We start from the raw sequence: 16,089 nt of genomic DNA, 5'->3' as shown, positions 1-16,089 counted from the left end.
CAGATCTTAACAAGAAAATAATTAAATTTTCGAATTTTATTTATTTACATTGCTTTTTAATCTGGCATTTAACAATTACTTTTTACTACCATTTTCACATCATTTTGATTTATTTTATTTTTATTCTCTCTTCTTTTTTAATCTTATTTTTCTTGTATTCATTTGATTTGATTTAATTGATTGATTTAATATTTTCTTTTTCTTTTTTTAAGTATTTCATAACACATTCCTCTATCTTGTCTTAGTCTTATATATTTTTTTATCTATTTCTGTTGTTTTTTGTATGAAAGCTTCTATATAAATAAAAATGTTGTGTTAAGAAACCAACTCTCTCCAACTCGGTCTCAGCAGATGTGTGTCTAACATGAGTCTGGTCCTGCTGGAGGTTTCTGCCTGTTAAAGGAAGTTTGTCCTTGCCACTGTAACTTGCTAAATGCTGCAAAGTGCTCTGCTCATGGTGGATTAAGATGAGATCAGACTGAGTCCTGTCTGTATGGGGTCTTTGATGTTGGGTCTTTGTTAATAATAAAACATAGAGTACAGTTGAGACCTGTTGTGATTTGGCGCTATATAAATAAAGATTTGATTATTCTTCATTCATGTGTTTCCACATGTACGTTGGCTGCAACAGGAAATGCATTGAAGACAAACTAAAGATCTTAATTCTGCATGTTTTCTACACTTTACACCTCCAGCCACATCAAAGCAGGAGCTCCTCTTGTGTACTTGCAAACTGCTCTGGATGGATAGAATTGGAAGCTCTCGCACTGCCCACATGAGGTCATCACAGGGTGACACACAAACAAAGACGCCTGCAGTGCGACTGTCTCACAGATCAGAGCAGCATAAGGCAATACCGTGCAATCACAACAATGAAAAAAAAAAAAGAAAGGAGGGCAGAGCAAAGGCACCGAGACAACAAACACAACAAAGACATGATGAAAAGACGGGGATTTCGCGGCGTGATGTTAAGATTACAGCGTCATGTTTGTAAGTCTCATGTCCGCACTGCACCTGAGGTTAGCGCTGACGCTTCCTGCTGATTGACACCTCACCTGTAACACGCCGCCGCCTCAAGGTGAACGCTCGTCCCATTGATTTATAGCCAAGGAGGCTCACGCCGCCGTGCGAGCACATGCGCCCGCCTGTGTGCTGATCAAACACGCGGAAAGTCAATAATTTGACAGGTGTCAAACCCCGCTTTGGTCCCTCTCCTTCCCCTCTCTCCTTTCTCATTTTCTCATCCAGCGTTCCTCCAGCACCAGGACTCCAGTGCCCCTGAGTATTAATTATTTGTATTGCCTTCCTTCTGATCTAAGGTCTCCTGTTAGGATTTGCATGGATGGTGCAAGGCTGGCATGTCTAATCCCTGTGCCGCAGAGGATTCAGCGTCTTTATATAATAAGGAAAGTTACACAAAAAGTCCAAACACTTATTAGTTGTTCCTCCGTTTCTTCTTCTCCGGCTGGTTAAAGATGAAGGCCGGTGGTTGTGAGGATCAGATATTTGGGAGCATTTTGACCCGATATCTCACTTTCTTGGATTTGGCGTTGGATCACTCGCAGAGAAGAGAAAGATTCACTGATGAAGCTACATTATTCACACACTCAGGGACACTTTGGAGGCCTTAAAGTGAGACGTGAGAACCCGCCTACAGTGATGCCTCAATTAGACACTGATATGAAATTAAATTACCATTATTGAAATCCCAAGGTCACCGCGGCTTTTGGCGGATGGGACTGAAAGACCTACTTTATCAGGGAATCTCTCAGTTCTGTCTCTTGAAGCTGAACAGACGAGAACTGGCGTCTGGATGAAATATGTTAGAGCTAATTAAAATGTATTGTGGGGAGAAATTTGGATGGATTTTGAATTCATAACAAAGAGATGCTTAAAAGCTCTAAGAATCTATCTTGGTTTTGAAGATTGGATCCAACTCTTGGTTCTTATTCCTTCTGCTATATTTGAAATTAACGAATTAGTTGAGTTTATTAAGGTTAACATTACATGGTGCAATGCAGAGGCTATGTGAGCACACCATGGTGTAGAATAACTTTATTATTCAAGTTGAACAAATAACGGACACATTTCAGGAGCAGGGTAAGGAGCAGGACCGCCGGACAGCTGGAGTCATGTGACCGAGGTTTTCCTGCAGTAATCACTGAATCAAGGATTCTCCTCCTCCTCTCCTCATCCATGTTGTCTTTCTGGTCCTCTGAAAACCTCTGACTTGTTGACTCCAGGCCTGGCTCTGCTCATCATGACTTTGGTTTGTTGTTGTAGTTAAGTGAAACACGATCTGGTGATAACAGAGTGTTTTATTCTGAAAATTAACCGCATGTTTTCATTTTGTTTTGGTGCCTGACTTCCTGTATCTGATCTTGAGGGCTCTGAACTGCCGGATCAGAGACGCAGCCGGAACGCAATGGAGCAGATCCAGTGGAAGTTAACACATTGACTAGAATAGAAATCTGTCAGATTTTTTCTCTGGCAGTTTGTTGAACTTGTGACTTCTTTTGCCCTCTTCAATCTTGGCTTTAAGTGATGTTCTGGTTTCACGTAATCCGTCTATGTCCTTCAAAACAGTCAAGAGTGAAAGAAACTACTGGAACTGTTTGACTCATGCTCATATCCGAACCGTTGGATGCTCCTGCAGAACTCTGGAGATTTAGGACGCATGGAGGCAGAGGAGGCATAGAGCTACGAGGGAGGAGAGCTGGTATAAGGAGACGGAGGTTTATGGAGAGGAGATAGAAGCCGTGTCTCTTCTCTCTCTTCATGGGCAACCTCAGATCTCTGGATAATAAGATGGACGAGCTAACAGGACTAGCCAGGAGTCAGACGGAGTTTCAGGTATGTGTGTTTCACAGAAACATGGCTGCATCAGGATATTCCCGACCACAACGTCTCCATTGACGTGTTCCAGACTGTCCAGGCAGACCGGGATAGCAGAGAGAGTGCTGTGGTCCTCCGATCATATTATCTGCACTGGGAGATCTCACATGTCATACTGGTAGCTGTTTACATCCCCCCTCTGCCAACCCGACTACAGCGTCCAACGTTCTCAACACTGACTCCTGACAGACCAGCAGAGTGCCCTCTTCCTGATCTCCAAGGACTTCAACTATGTATTTATTTTCTACATAGTTTATTATTGTATTTGTATAACTTATTGTGTATAGAGCGACTGTAAATTCAAAGTAGTTTTTTCTTTCTTTTGAAACTCTGACTATTAAATATGTTGACACACTGAGTGTTCTGATGTCCTCAGGCCTTTTCTCACTCAGTCAAATAAAATAGTGAAGAAGAAACTACGGGTAAGTACACCGCTTTAAAAGAGACTGTGTGAGCTATTACCGCTTTGATTCACTTCATTCTTTTGAGCAAGGAGGGAGAAATGATAAAAATGACAAGACTATTTGATATTCATCATTTAGCTGTTTTGTTGGGCGACATAATTGCAACGTGTCAAATCAAGTCTGTTGTATCTTTAAACAGAAGTACTCAAAGGGAACTTTTCATCCTTAGTGGGTCTAGTCTGTTGTTGTTTTAATAGAAAGCCTCAGCAGTGGCGTATAATCAAATCAGAAATCAATACTTGTCTGGGTTTGGTCGTGTGTGTCTGTGTTCTCCTGCTGCGTTTGCTATCAGTGGCTTGGAGAACAGGCTTCGCACAGCATGCAGAGTGCTTGAGAGGAAGACTGCATTCAGGAGCCCACATTGTGCTACTGTGTCAGCGCCGAGCTTAAGGGGAGGAATCACAACATTTCCTCCCACTTGTTCATTGTGATTAATTGAAGTAAATTGACTTTGCATTCATTACGGCGTCAACACGTGGCGGGCTTTCAGCGAGCGTTTATCTAAGTAGATGTTTACATCCTTAAATTCTCTTTAATCCCGTCTTTGAAGGGGTCTCTTCACACTTTTATTTCAGCGCATCCATTCAGCACTCTTTGCAGATCCATGTACAGGTTCCATAATGGGAGCTGGAAAAACTCGCCCCCAGATGTGTCTTTGCTTGCCGGGAATCAAACCCCACTAGGGCCCACTCAGTGTATTCACCCCCGCTCTTAGACTGTCTCAATTAGGAAGTACTACAGCGTCTCCCCCGGCGTCGCGGCTAATGAGAAAGTTCTCTTAATCTTTGCTTTAGTCTTCCTCGCCTGCTGGAAGTGGGGGTATAAACAAGGAAGGGGGAAAAATGTATTTTCATTTAAAGTCTCTCAATAACTCAGAGGAAGCTTTGTCTCAGTGGATGAACCCGCCTGGCTGGGGATCAAATCCCACCTGAGTGTCCTCGGTCCTTCTGAGTCTTTCTGTAGGAAGTGAGGGAAAGTGGGCGTTCCTTGAATAAAGCTAAATGGAGCAGATCTCTCATCAGCAGCAGTGCTGGTCTCGTGGTGGTGGCTCTCAGACTCCACTATGGGGGGGGTTTAATTGAGTCCAACCAAACGCATCCCAGGAGGGGCTGCAGTTTGGATTCAAGCTGTGACTACTGAGTTATGAATGCAGGAGTAATTGTCAGTGTCCATGATGCTACGTCTGGAATTAACAGAATGCTAGCCGCTGCTAGAGAAGAGAAATTAAACTGTGTTTTTCGTTTTGTTGTACCCTTTATTTTTAAATGAACCCTCTGTCCATGGTGCTGAATCCTGAGCTGTGTGCTGTCAACTACTATCCCTTGTTTAACTGCTGTTTTTCCTTTCCTATATGTTAAATGAGAGGTGTATGTCGCTGTCCATGGTGCTGAATTCCTAATCCTGAGCTGTGAGCTGCTTTCTATGGTTTAAATGTTTTGAGGTCCTGTGTGTAAAATAAGATGCGTACGTAACTATCCATGGTACGAAAATAAGCGGTGTGTCTCTGTCCATGGTGCTGAATCGTGAGCTAGCTATGGTTTAACTGTTGTTTTGAGGTCCATTGTGTAAAATAAGAGGTGTACGTAACAATCCATGGTACCAGAAAAAAGTTGTTCGTCACTGTTCATGGTGCTGAATACTAAGCTGTGTGCTATCTATGGTTAAACTGTTGTATTAAGGTCTGGTATGTAAAATAAGAGGTTTGTGTAACTACCCATGGTACCAAAAAAAGGTGTACGTCACTGTCCATGGTGCTGAATTGTGAGCTGCTATCCATGACTAAACAATAGCTTTGAGGTCCTGTGTGTAACATAAGAGGTGCATGTTTCTGTCTATGGTACCACTATACAAGTGTGTGTCTCTGTCCATGGTGCTGAATCCTGAGGTGTGTGCTCTTAACTGTCATCCATTTTTTAACTACTGTTTTTACTGTCCTGTATTTTAAATGAGGTGTGTCACTGTCCATGGTGCTGAATCCTGAACTGAACTATCTATGGATTAACTGAGGGAGATGTAACTATCTATGGCACCCAAAAAAAAGTTGTGCGTCTCTGTCCAAGCTGCTGAACCCCCAGTTGTGAGCTGCTATCTATGGTTTAACTGTTGTTTTAGGGTCCAGTGTGTGAAATAAGATGTATGTAACTATCCATGGTACCAAAAAAAGGGCGTGTATCTTTGTCCATGGTGCTGAATCAGGACTAATCAGCCAATGTCCGTGGCTCTATATTGAGAGTTATTTCGCTGTTTGTGGTACAGATGTAAGAAGAGGGGCACTGAATCAAGCATAAATGTCACTGCTGATGTTATTGAGTTCAACATTGTGTGGTGATGTCCACTGTAGTTAAATATCAGTGAAGCTGTCCATGGTACTGACTGATGAGGTTTGTGTAACTGTTTATAATACTCAATAAAAAGTTGTGTGTTAGGGTCCTAGGACTGGAAATGTTGACTAACAGTGTCCGCCATACAGAATAGAGTTGTGTTGCTGTCCATGGCACTGAATCTGTCATGTCTAACTGTCCATGGTTCTGAATAAAGAGTTGTGTTGCTGTCCATGGTACTGAATCCGTTGTGTCCAATTGTCTAGATACTGAATAAAGAGTTTTGTTGCTGTCCATGGTACTGGATGTGTTGAGTCTAACTGTCTAGATACTGAATAAAGAGTTTTGTTGCTGTCCATGGTACTGAATATGTTGTGTTTAACTGTCCATGGTACTGAATAAAGAGTTGTGTTGCTGTCCATGGTACTGAATATGTTGTGTCTAACTGTCCATGGTACTGAATAAAGAGTTGTGTTGCTGTCCATGGTACTGAATATGTTGAGTCTAACTGTCTAGATACTGAATAAAGAGTTTTGTTGCTGTCCATGGTACTGAATATGTTGTGTTTAACTGTCCATGGTACTGAATAAAGAGTTGTGTTGCTGTCCATGGTACTGAATATGTTGTGTCTAACTGTCCATGGTACTGAATAAAGAGTTGTGTTGCTGCCCATGGTACTTAATCCGTTGTGTCTAATTGTCTAGATACTGAATAAAGAGTTGTGTCGCTGTCCATGGTGCTTAATAAAGAGCTGTGTTGCTGTCCATGGTACTGAATCCGCTGTGGTTAATTGTCTAGATACTGAATAAAGAGTTGTGTCGCTGTCCATGGCGCTGAATATAGAGCTGTGTTGCTGTCCATGGTACTGAATATGTTGAATTTGTGTTGCTTTCTACATTAATGAAAACGATGAGTTTCTGTCCATGGTTCTGAAATCACTCCTGTTTTACCGACTCTGTCACTGAAAAGATATGTGTCGCTGTCCATGGTGCTGAATGAAGAGTTGTGACGCACGCTTCATGGGACTGTGTTTAAGTTTTCAATCACTTTCCAATGGACAAAATTTTAAATTGTTTTTTTCTGTCGATGTTTTTAAAAGAAAGAAAACGAAACATCTTGATTTGTCCATCATCTTGAATCTCAGATTTCTGATACTGTCCATGGTGCTGAATTACAAGACCAAATTAGAACGAGTGTTTGGTTAAAAAGACAAAACAAAAAGCTCAATTTAAAACTCCTCATGATCTCCGCCTCACTTCATCATGGATTGGACTTGAAGTAGGACATCACATTCAGAATCTCTGTATTTATGCTGGTAATCTGGTATTCAGCAGCATGTGCCAGAATATATTTTGAGAATAACCTTTCCACTTGATTATACCGACATATTCATTTATTCTGCCAATTATTGTGATGTAGCCACTGGCTCTGTCTGGAATGTCAATATTTCACTCTTACCTTGGAACTTCTCCTTAACCCTGTTCATTAAATATCTATATCACGAGGACAACGCAGGCGTCCAAGGACAGTAGAGACAGTCAGGAGCGAGTGTGAGCCTCATCTATGCGATATATCCAAACAGGAGCAACATGGAGTAGACATCTGTGTTTTGATCTGATGCTTTGTTCCCTCAGTCGTCCCATTTTATCTTTTCAGATTTGTTCATAATACTGCATAATTTGGTGTTTTATTGACCGCCTCTTTTGTGGAACTACAGTCGCTGGTGGTTTCCATTCATTGTATTTATTTCCCTCTTTGTGAGGAGCCACTCAGGAGCTCTTTTGTGTGATACTCTCTTCTCTTCTCTCTGCATTCTTCTTCTTATTTCTTATCCACCTTTTTCTTTCTCTGCCCACTCATGAGAGAATAACACCACAACTTTGGTAAAGAAACGCAACGAAAATCTATCTTAATCTAATTCTCTTACACGAGCCAGGAAAGTATCCAAGTTGGCTCCACACCAGAGTTATTTCTTATGGGATTCAAGTGTACAGTTTACATATCTCATATAGGAGATAAATGCAGCTCAGAAAACCCCTTCAGCTGCCTAACTAGCTGTACCCCCACATGGAATCTCAAAGACTTGCCACAAAACAGCAAGCCTGCATTAGTTTTGCTCGACTGAGTGCACAATGAAATGAGGATTAAAAATCTTGGAAATAAGCCCGGAAAGCGTTCAAACGGAGGACAACCTGCTTCTCTGCAGTCATACACGAGCTGACCGGGAGAAAGGAGCCGTCTCAGAGCAGAGCAGAGCTCACAGAGAGAGCTGAAGAGGGTTTCTCTTGCATACCTAGAGGCTAAGTGAACACAATGGGGTCTGATTGAGATTTACCACGTTAATAATGCTGCACTTGTAGGACGGTTGAGGATATAAATAGCAGAATGGAGACTGTTCTGTGCAATTGTGATGCCTTCGTTGGCATGGTAGTCGTACCTTATAGTAACAATAGATGCAAATGGAAAAAAGGTCAGCTATGTTTGAAGAAATACAATTATATAGATAAATATATATGTATATATATTTATATATGTTCCCCATGTCTCACACACACTGTTGAACTCTGCCTCAGGATATCAGAGTTCAATCTGGCTTTTAATTTAGAGTAATTTATTTTTAGCCCTAGACTGCATTATTATTATTATTACTATTATTATTATTATTATTATTATTATTATTATTATTATTATTAATATGTATCATTATTATTATTATTATTATTATTATTGTAATTTTTATTCATTATTGTTCTAATTATAATAATTATAATAATTATTACAATTATTATTATTATTAATATTATTTGTATTTGTTTTATCATTATTATTATTAGTAGTAGTAGTAGTAGTATCATTATTATTATTATTATTATTATTATTATGTATCATTATTATTATTATTATTATTATTATTGTAATTTTTATTCATTATTGTTCTAATTATAATAATTATAATTATTATTATAATTATTATTATTATTAATATTATTTGTATTTGTTTATCATTATTATTATTAGTAGTAGTAGTAGTAGTAGTAGTAGTATTATTATTAGTATTGTCACCATTATATTTATTATTATTATTAAAATAATAATATATTATTATTATTATTGTTATTATTATTATTTGTATTTTTTATTATTATTATTATTATCGTTATTATTTATTATTGTTCTAATTATTATTTTGATCACTTTTATATGTATTATTATTATTGTTAATATTATTATTTCTTGTCTTTCTTCTTATTCTTATTATTATACATATATATATTTTTATTGTAATTATATTATTTATTAATATCATTATTATTATAATGATTATTATTATAATATGTTCTTATTATAATTTTTATTATATTTATTATCATTTTTTTTATTACTATGTATTTGTATTCTTATTATTTTATTACATTTATTATTATAATTCTATTATTTATTATTATTATTATCATTATTATTTGTATTATTTGTTACTGTTGTCTTAACAACATATACTAATCTTAATTACCTATTAATTTATTGTATTTTAACTACAAGTGATTTTTAATCATGCTTTCTACCCTTATTGATTTTATTAATTTTACTGTTTGATTTTGTTATTTTATTGTTATAATTTTATAATTTTATACATTTCTGTTGTTTTCTGTCTCTCTGTTCTTGTAAAGCACTTTGAGCTGTATGCTTGTTTGTATAAAAGGTGCTTTATAAATCAGAATGAGTTGAGTTTGATTGACATAAATCAAGCTGTTTTTGGATGTTTCTTCACACATTGTTCTCACTGATACTAAATGACACATTGAGTTTTGATATCCTGTGTGTATTTTAATATTTTAAGCTCCCAGAGGCACACTGGAGTGTTTCAGACCAACTGTTTCCCCTTGTGGAGCAATGACAAGAAAGCAATTCAAACCCAACCTTTCAGGATCTGGTTCAACAACACAGCAGGAACTCACTCACTCCTGCGCGAAGGGTGACGGGGTGAGAGAAGAAGTGGGACCACTTATGACGGATACATATGTAGCTTTCGCTCCTCAGCGCCAATGATTACCGCTACATTACAGGCTGCAGGCTCTAAACCGCTCACGTAAACGCCACCATGAGAGGAAGAAGGATGGGGATCGCTGTATATTGTGGTGTCGTGGAGAGAGCATTAAACTGTCGCCGTGATCCAGTGTGCGCATATGTGTGTGTGTGTTTGAACAGGCAGGGATGGTGTTACGTATGCATATCATAAAACAATCCTCTGTGGGTGGCACGAGCAGGGGGGAGAGAGCAGGTCTCTTTTTATTGTGATTCGGTATTTATGTTCAGCCTGACTCGTTAAGGGCGTATTGATCGTGCAGAGTGGTGGCGTTGTTGGATGAGAACAAAGGTCTAATTGAATGTTCATAAAGCGTAGATCCATTTAGGGCTGCTGCATGTTTTTGCTTACAGTCATGGGAGTGGATGAAGAAATAATAACCATGGAATCAAATCAATAAGATTTGAGCTTCTGAAAATGAGATTTCAGCTGATCCCATCAATGGTGGATGATGTTTTTTCTTTTAAAGGAGACCTTACCTGATGAACGCATAAGCTAAACTTAGACCAACACGTTTGAGGTTACAACTCTCACAAAAACTCACGTGATCAAAGGAGACTTCAGGTGATTATCAAACGTGGCAGGCGGTCCTGGCGTGTCCCGGTGTGTCCTCTGTTTAGCAGCAAAAAGAAGAAAACAATTAGAAAGTCTTCATTTTCAGTATTCAGTTGTGTTTAAATTTGTCACCATGATGCAGCCCAGTCCTCTCCTCTCATTGATTATTGTGTCAGAGGCAGTCTGACCCCTAATCATAAATATGAAACCTGTTTGGTTTTTATGATCGGAGGTCAGCAAGGCTCAGACCGGGTCAGGAGCAGTAAAATAGTCATATAGACGTCACACACTTCAGGATTATTTAGACATATTATCAGTTATGACAAGCCAACATTAGGTCATGTATTCAATGATGGTTCAAAGTGGTTGTTCAATGTTAATTTGAAGACAGTTATTTATGTGACTGCAGATAAGGGCCACATTGAAGTAGAAACTTTAAGGATGAAGATGGAAATTAATGAGAATAAAGTCGTAACAGAAAAAAGTATTTCAAGTAAAAATAATATTAAAAAATATGTAAATTAACAAAAATTAAGTTTTAAAAATTATAAGATTTAAGCTGTAATACTACAAAAAAGTAGTGTCGAAATGTATGAGAATTAAATCTTAATAATAATACAAATCAAAAATTTAAATTAAAGAAAATAAAGCCATATGTTTACAAGATTTAAGTCGTAATACAACTGAAAAAAAAATGGAAAACTACAACATTAAAGTTGTAACAGAAACAAATTATTTTAGGTTATTATAATACAAAACAAAATTGTAAATTAAAGACAATAAAGCCAAACATTTACAAGTTTTACATTTACCTAAAAAATTGTTAATATTTGAAGTAATAATAATACAAAAATAAAAGCAAACAATTAACACAATTTAAGCTGTAATACTATGAGAAAAAAAAGTAAATTGACAAGATTAAAGTTGAAAGATAATGAGAATAAAGTTTTGACAGAAAAAAATATTTTTAGTTATCATACAAAAAAAGTGTAAATATATGAAATAAAGACAAAAATGTACATGATTTAAATGAAAAGCTACAAGGAAAAATTACATTTACAAGATTATAGTAGAAAATCAATCAGAATGAAGTCGAAACAGAAAAAAATATTTTAAGTAATAATATACAAAAAATATTTTAGTTCAAGAGAATAAAGCTAAAACAATTACAAGATTATAGTAGAAAATGTATGACAGGAAACAGGAGCAGGAAAACATATTTTAAGTAATAATAATACAATAAAAATATAAAATTAAAGAAAATAAAGCCCAAAAATTATAAAGATGTAAGTTGTAATGCTACTGAAAAAAAAATGGAAAACTACAAGATTGAAGTTGTAACAGAAACAAATTATTTTAGGTTATAATAATACAAAACAAAATTGTAAATTAAAGATAATAAAACCAAACATTCACAAGTTTAAAATTTACATGTATAAGTCTTACAAGTTTTTTATGTAAAAAAAAACAACTTAATTTACAAGATTAAAAGGGGAGAATGTATAAAAATAAAATTAGAACAGAAAAAAATATTTTAAGTAATACTGTACAAAAAATTATTTCAATTCAAGAGAATAAAGCAAAAACAATTACAAAATTATAGTAGAAAATGTATGACAGTAAACAGGATCAGTAAAAAATATTTGCAGTAATAATAATACAAAACAAAAATATAAAATGAAGTTAAAATAAAGCCAAAAAATTATAAGATTTAAGTTGTTATGCTACTGAAAAAAACATGGAAAACTACAGGATTAAAGTTGTAACAGAAACAAATTATTTTAGTTTATAATAATACAAAACAAAATTGTAAATTAAAGATAATAAAACCAAACATTCACAAGTTTTACATTTACAATTGTAAGTTTTAAAAGTTTTTTTTTTATGTTAAAAAAATAAATTTACAAGATTAAAAGGGGAAAATGTATAAGAATAAAATCGGAACAAAAAAAATATTTTAAGTAATAATAATACAAAAAAATATTTAAATTGACGGAAATAAAGCAAACAAATTACACAATTTAAGCTGTAATACTATGAGGGAAAAAAAATAATTTACAAGATTAAAGTTGAAACTTTATGAGAATAAAGTCGTAACAGAAAAACATATTTTAAGTAATAATATACAAAAAAAAATTTCAATTCAAGAGATTAAGCTAAAACAATTACAAGATTACAGTAGAAAATGTATGACAGGAAACAGGAGCAGGAAAACATATTTGAAGTAATAATAATACAATAAAAATATAAAATTAAAGAAAATAAAGCCCAAAAAATGTACAGGATTTAAGTTGTAACACTACTGAAAAATTTTTGGAAAACTACAAGATTAAAGTTGTAACAGAAAAAAAATATTTTAGGTTATTATAATACAAAACAAAATTGTAAATTAAACATTGAAAGTTTAAAATGTACATGTATAAGTCTTTCAGGTTTTTTATGTAAAAAAAAAACTTCATTTACAAGATTAAAAGGGGAAAATGTATAAGAATAAAATCGGAACAAAAAAAATATTTTAAGTAATAATAATTCAAAAAAATATTTAAATTGACGGAAATAAAGCAAACAAATTACACAATTCAAGCTGTAATACTATGAGGGAAAAAAGTAAATTTACAAGATTAAGGTTGAAAATGTAGGAGAATAAAGTCGTAACAGAAGAACAGATTTTAAGTAATAATATACAAAAAAAAAATTCAATTCAAGAGAATAAAGCTAAGACAATTACAAAATTATAGTAGAAAATGACAGGAAACAGGAACAGTAAAAAAAAATTGAAGTAATAATAATACATAAAAATATAAAAATAAAGCAAATAAAGCCAAAAAATTATAAGATGTAAGTCGTTTAACTACAAGGGGAAACAAGTAAAATCAGAAGATATAACGTCATTTGAAACCAGAAAGTAGCAGAATATGTGCAATTAGTAAACAACTACTCAAAACACACATTTTTGTTTAGGTAACAAACAACTATGTTATTAATTCCAAGCCAAACTTTAACAAACCTCTTCAAACTGGAGAAATAAGCAGAAACTCGGATCTAGAAATGACGCAGTTACACCTAGCTTCGCTAATGACGCAGCATTAATTACAAATTGATTAATTACGACTGTTAAATCAAATTCTTGACGCCCAAACATCAATTAAGTGTCTGACAACGTTCTGAAAACACAATTTAACTCCCAGATAACAAAAATTAAACTTCACAAAGACATACTCTGGTGTTAGCTTGCATAAAAAGATGTTTAAAGTGTGAAGAAGTAACATTTAAGCTAGTTTCGTACCTTCTGCTGTCTTCATGTTGAGGAAACTCCGTCAGCAGCTGCTTCTTCGGTGGGAATTCCTCCTCCTCCTCTCAAAGCAGCATTTATGTCTCACCCAAACTTTACAGCAAGTCACAAAAGTCTAAAATAGTGATTAAATGTTGAATAACGGGACTAAGCTAACTAAACATTTAAACTAAAGCGCGCTAACGATTTACGTTAAGGTGTGTTCAATGTCAGGTCGGACAAATGACAATTAGGCGAACGTGATATGTTCAAATGTCACGTCAAAAAAAAAGAAAATTCAAGAGATATTTGTTTTTTTACCAGCAGTATAAATGATTTATTACATGTGGAATTATTATCTTCCAATTATGAACTCCAAAGAGCTTAAAATACATCATCAAAACGCCCATTCAATCAATAAATCTTGATTTATATAGACAGTAATAGTGGTAGAAGTATGGATGCCAAGTGAATATTCAAATTCAAATAAAAAAGGAACATTTGTCCACTTCTGTGTTGATGACAGTATTAAAATCAGAAAAATTGGATTTTAATGTACATTTTGAAGGTATAAAAACGTTGATTAATTGCATCATAATTGATTGAATGTACCTTAAAATTATCTAACTTATTTTGTATGATCAATAAAAGCACATTTATTACAATTTCAAAATCTTTTTTCAAATACAGTCTGGAATCCCACTTGGTGCTCACTGGCTCCTTTTCATATTTGAAGATTCCACTTTCATCTGACTGTCATGCGCCTGCTTTGTTTTTGTTGTGTTCCCTCTCTCTGGAGCAGTGGCAGCAGCACACCTGTGTGCTGTGAGGTCGTTAGACTCCCACTGAGAGCTCATCTGATGAGGATCATCATCGGGAGGTTATTAAGGGTGAGAGCAGGCAGGAAAAACAGTCAGTTTGTGGTGTGCTTGCTTTTCTTTTATGTTTTTACACCCTGTCAGATTTTGATTCTGTGCCTTAGTTCTGTGTCCCTTTTTGCTTGTCCCCATTGTGGGACGAATAAAGGACTGTCTTATCTTCATTCCATCACTAAAGAAGGACAACTCACCTACTGTGTCTTTAAGTCTGCCTCTGGGACTTCTCCCACCTTCTTTGTGTCAGGAAGACTTCCAAACAAGAGAATGTTCCTTCTTTGTTATTAAGTAACATTATGGGAACATTTCATAGGAAACATTCAATAATCTTTTACATAAAAGAATATTATAAAAACATGATCTGAATGTTAAAACAAAATGTTCTTCTTTCATTGATAGTTGACAATAAAAGAACATTATTTAAATTGATAAACATCCTTAAGATGTTTTTTTAATAATACACCCAAAACCTTGTCTGACATTAAGAATGTTATGAAAGCATAAAAAAAAAGTTCTAATTCCATTAATAATCAACCATTACAAAACATTATTTAAACCTATAAACATCCTTAAGATGTTCTTTGAATATTGAACTCAAAACCTTGTCTGTTACATAAAGAATATTATCAAAACATGATCTGAATGTTAAAACAAAATGTCCTTCTTTAATAATAGTTATCAATAAAAGAACATTATTTAAATCTATAAACATCCTTAAGATGTTCTTTGAATATTAAACTCAAAACCGTGTCTGTTACCTAACAAATACTACCAAAACACCATCTGAATGTTTAGGACAGATGTTCTTCTTTCATTGATAGTTAACAAAAAGGAACATTATTCAAATCCATAAACATCCTTAAGATGTTCTTTAAATATGACACTCAAAACCTTGTCTGTGACATTAAGAATGTTATCAAAGCATAAAGAAAAATGTTCTTCTTCCATTCATAATCAACCATTACAAAACATTATTTAAACCTATAAACATCCTTAAGATGTTCTTTGAATATTAAACTCAAAACCTTGTCTGTTACCTAAAGAATATTATCAAAACACCATTTAATGTTAAAGACAAAATGTCCTTCTTTATTAATAGTTATCAATAAAAGAACATTATTTAAATAAATAAACATCCTTAAGATGTTCTTCGAATATTAAACTCAAATTCTTGTCTGTTACCTAAATAATATTACTGAAACATCATCTGAAAATGTTCTTCTTTCATAAAAAGTTAACCATCAAAAAAACATTTCAATCAATAAACATCCTTGAGATGTTATTTGAGTATTTCACCCAAAACCTTGTCTGTTACCTAACAAATACTACCAAAACATCATCTGGATGTTTAAGACAGATGTTCTTCTTTTATTGATAGTTAACAAAAAGGAACATTATTCAAATCCCAAAACATCCTTAAGATGTTCTTTGAATATGACACCCAAAACCTTGTCTGTGACATTAAGAATGTTATTAAAGCATAAAGAAAAAATGTTCTAATTCCATTAATAATCAACAATTACAAAACATTATTTAAACCTATAAACATCCTTAAGATGTTCTTTGAATATTCAACTCAAAACCTTGTCTGTTACCTAAAGAATATTACTGAAACATCATCTTA

At 34.6% G+C, this 16,089-nt stretch overlaps 1 protein-coding gene across 3 annotated transcripts in view; it reads right to left on the bottom strand.

The window, feature by feature from the left end:
* spry2 (sprouty RTK signaling antagonist 2) overlaps nt 1–13,825 on the bottom strand; it is a 212,426-nt gene extending 198,601 nt beyond the window's left edge. For all 3 annotated transcript variants that reach the window (XM_034678191.1, XM_034678192.1, XM_034678193.1), the window contains exons 1-2: nt 13,606–13,825; nt 10,309–10,376 (exon numbers count right to left, since the gene is read on the bottom strand). The gene's annotated coding sequence lies outside the window, so the exon portion shown is untranslated. The remainder of the gene's footprint in view (nt 1–10,308; nt 10,377–13,605) is intronic.
* Between the last annotated feature and the right edge of the window lie 2,264 nt (nt 13,826–16,089).

The sequence above is a fragment of the Notolabrus celidotus genome, chromosome 24 (genome assembly GCF_009762535.1).
Source record: "Notolabrus celidotus isolate fNotCel1 chromosome 24, fNotCel1.pri, whole genome shotgun sequence".
NCBI lineage: Eukaryota > Metazoa > Chordata > Actinopteri > Labriformes > Labridae > Notolabrus > Notolabrus celidotus.
The sequence above is the reverse complement of the archived record's forward strand: the minus strand, read 5'-3'. Positions and strand labels throughout refer to the sequence as shown.